This window comes from Pistacia vera, unplaced genomic scaffold (assembly GCF_008641045.1).
Source record: "Pistacia vera cultivar Batoury unplaced genomic scaffold, PisVer_v2 Contig4, whole genome shotgun sequence".
NCBI classification, from domain to species: Eukaryota; Viridiplantae; Streptophyta; class Magnoliopsida; order Sapindales; family Anacardiaceae; genus Pistacia; species Pistacia vera.
The window spans coordinates 680,408-684,407 of NW_022196223.1; the positions used below are offsets into that span (position 1 = coordinate 680,408).

Genomic DNA, 4,000 nt, shown 5'->3' on the forward strand with positions numbered 1-4,000 from the left:
TTATAGCAAGTCCCTCTGTGCATATTTTGATTATTTGAGCACTGACGTTTTGGTTGAGTTGAAGGGTCCCAAAAATTACCGGGAAAATCAATGCAAATCAAAAGCAATAACACCACTCTTACAAAGGCCAATACAAAGAAGATTTTACAAAGTGACACGGCAGGTGACGTGGCAATGCCACATCATCTGACACGTCATCACTTGCCATGTCATCCATTTCAATATGTCAATCTTCTTCTCCACGCTTTCTCTTTCGTGCTCTTCTCCATCACTGTTTTTGGCTGCTCTGCTAACTGCTCTTCTCCATCTCCATCTCCATCTCCATCTCCATCACTCTCTTCATCTTCATCGTTCTTCTCCATCTCCATCGCTGTCTTCATCTTCACGCTCTTCTCCATCTTCATCGTTGTCTTCATCTTCGCGCTCTTCTCCATCTCCTCTCTTCATCTTCATTGCTCTTCTCCATCTCCATCGCTGACTTCATCTTCGCGCTCTTCTCCATCTCTATTGCTCTCTTCATCTTCGCACTCTTCTCCATCGCCTTGTTCTCTAGAAGCTGTTGAGAGGTAATCTTCATTTTCCTACAATAAAATGTTTTGGACATTTTTTGGTTTGGAGCTAACTTATTTCTTAATCCTACCTACTCAGAGGTTGGAACTTGGACGTTGATATGGAGAAAGATTCTTTGTTGCATTGAGCACGGTAAGTGGTCTTTTGCCCTTGGTTGAAATAACATTTGATTTAGACCTAAGGCAGTGCTGTGCCATTATTTGGAATAATGTAGTTGTGCAAGATATTCTAAAGCTTGATTTAACTCCAGCGAGTGTAATACCTGAAGTAAGTCGAGGGGATAGGTGAGGTTGAGGTTCCCAAGCGGTAAAGACCATATAGGAGTTTGATGCTCACGGAAAGTTTTTAGTTCGCAGGTCTTTTTGATTTCCCACTTGCTCTGTGGGAATTGAAACCCCTGTTTGCTATACTAGCCCCTGACCTGTGAGTGAGCCTACACTCTCTCTAATCGAGTGAGTTCCATTTCTTATATGCCATCTCTCCTCTCCAACTTCTGATTGATAGATTTGAGGAGAGAAAAGGAAACCTAGGAGAAAACAAAAAGAAGAGGATTCTACATCCTAGGAACAATCCTAAAAAACTTTCTGTAATTCCTATGAACAAAGGGGTTTTTTAATTACACTAGATAGGTAAGAAAAGAAAAAGAGAAAGAGTTCAAATCCCACAAACTAGGCCAAGAAAGAGACTTTTGTAGTGGAATTTCAATCCACAAAAAAGAAAAGGGTTTAGAATTGAATGATTAGAGTACCCACTCCGCGGTAGGAAATAGGAATTCTATTAATGTGGTCCGAAAATGATTTCTGCATTGGGAAATATGATGTTATTTACCTCTTAATGACTCGAATCATTTACCATGACTGTTTGATCAATAAGTGGATTTATGCCTCTGGTTCTATGTTTACAGGGTCCTATTGGAAAGTTGAGGAGCATTCAAGTAAAGTGGTGTGTAACCAAGAAATGGTCTCCATTTTCCTTCATGATTCTGCAATTTTGGTTCATTACAGATTCCTGGAAGACCTTTAGGTACAAGATTAGTTGCTTTCAGTTGTATTCTAGTTGTTTGGTGAGATCTATTGTATCTCAATGTGATTGTTAAAGTTAAAAGTGAATTTCACTATGTGTCTACATAAAGAAGTAAAAATGCAGATATGTAATTTGAATTTTGGGCCTTGCTATGAGCATGAAACATTAGCTCATTTATTACATTGTTTTTTGGTCTTTATGTTTCCTTTTTTCAGAATGCAGAATATTCATCAACACTAACAGAAGTTTTTTCAGGAAAAGACATGAATGTTGAAGGTGATTTAGACTTACCTATTTGATTTGATTTTAATCATTTCAAGTTATGTATTTATCTTGTAAATTTTCATTTTGCAGGCTCTGAAACCCTAACTGTAGTAAAATCAATAACAAAATGCATAAGAATTTTAAGTCCTAGTAATTTATTGCTTCTTACTTTTAAGTTTTGCTTTCCTCTCTTTTCTATACTGGGGATAAACTTGTATTTTCATTGTTCTGTATAGCAAAATTTAGTTCGGAGTTCTAAAATTGATGTTTTTATTATGAAATGCAGCAATAGGTCGCAGGAGTTCTTTGGATTAGAAATTTTTTTCAGCAAGAAACTAATTCTTTTTTAAGATTAAGATGACTTAATGCTGACACGGGACCAGTATAGTACTTACAGCAAAGATGCTTGACTGTGATCTTAATTCTTAAGCATCCGCCTATTAACTATTTCTTTGTTACATGTTACTTAACATCTCTTTAGTATTCCCACAGAATTTTAGTTGAAAGATTGGGCAAAGCAAAGTACCCTTCAGCTTGCTAATCAAATACTTATCTTTGTCCACTTGTATTTTGCCTATATTGATTTAGTGGTGATTGTAAATTTCTGATGAAGGTTACTGATAACATTTGATAATGAAGTAGAAACTTCTTGCACAAAATCTTTGTTATTTATTTATCCAGGCTTCCAATTAAAATTGGTTTATGGTATATCTACCAAAAAAGTAAATATCTCACGGCTATTTGAGGCACAGGTTCTGATTATAGCATTGGTTTGATACAAGTTTCATAAATTGTGTGATTGATCACCATGAAGAATCCCTAAGAAATTTCACTTCTCTCCGACATGAAAAGTAGACAATTAACCTCTCTAAAGATGTTTTACTTTATCATTATGCGTTTCCATTTCTGATAATCTATTTCCTTTGAAAATTTGATCTAATTTCTAGATTGAATCTTACACACAGCTGAAGTCCCATGCAGACCTGGCAATTTTTTGCCTCGAAACAAAAGTAATTCATACAGGTAAAGGAAAGTAATTGCTTCTTTTTTAATTTCAATTTAGCATATTTCTTGAGAAACTTCCATGAAAGAATTATCTTCATGAACAAAATTACTCCTTGTTTTACATTTCGGTTAAGCTAAATACTTCTCCAATTTCTCCACTTCTTCCTGACTTCCAATGTAGAGCGGAACACGCTGATGTATCTATTGAAAGGAAACAACCAAAGCATCTTAGTACCTAAGTTTAGCAAGAAAAGTGCATAAACTCATAAGAATGTTCTCACCTCAGTTGGTTGAATGTCAAGTACTCTTTGATGGCCGTCTGATCATTTTCTTCCAGCTTGTTCCACAATGAAGCTCATCGGTGCACACTCATACAAGAGCCTCAGCTTCCCATTCTTGCTCTTCTTGTCTCTAGGGTACCCGTAAATGCCGCTATAGAGAAGGGTCCGATGGAAGTCACCAACCAGGCTGCCAATATACCTGTAAGACAAGAAGACAACCGAAACTTAAGCATTAGAGTTTTGTTAAAATTGAATCAGAATAGTAATACAAAAGAATCCAATTGTTAGAAAGAAGAGGAATGAAATCGTCAGCAATGACATGCAAGTTTAGGACCAAAGGAAATCCTAATATGCAGTTCCAAAAGAAGCGCCTTAAACTGATATATGTAACTGCTGTGGGAAATTATCATGTGAGTCACAATTAATGCTAACTATTCTGACAGTCAAAAATAATTAATCTGACTACTTGTGAATATATTATCTTTAAATCCTTCTACACAACTAGCAAGACACCACTATGATAAGTGGCACTGATCACACCATAAAGACCTGCAAACACTATAGAAAATGCAGCAACCAAGCTGCATAACAGAGAAACTGCCAAAAACCAACCTCCTCTGGAAAAGCCTCATCACTAGTACAAATATCCTTGCAGTAACACACAAACAAAACACAGAGGTGTTGCATCTAGACCCCTTCAGTATGCTACAATTGCTACTACGTTGCAACAGTTCCAAAACCTCCCCTGAAAACCTGTACAGAAATGAGCCAACTAAACCACATATAACAGGCCCGAGCTTCATAACAGCAGAACAAAAAATGCAGCTTACAAGCTATAAATCATCAAATCTCCAAAA

At 36.5% G+C, this 4,000-nt stretch overlaps 1 long non-coding RNA gene across 1 annotated transcript; it reads right to left on the reverse strand.

The window, feature by feature from the left end:
• Positions 1 to 2,922: 2,922 nt before the first annotated feature.
• On the reverse strand, positions 2,923 to 3,289 carry LOC116141451. Its single transcript, XR_004129809.1, has 2 exons — positions 3,144 to 3,289; positions 2,923 to 3,063 (listed from the first exon to the last, which is right to left on the reverse strand). It is a non-coding gene; the product is annotated as an uncharacterized LOC116141451 (long non-coding RNA).
• Between the last annotated feature and the right edge of the window lie 711 nt (positions 3,290 to 4,000).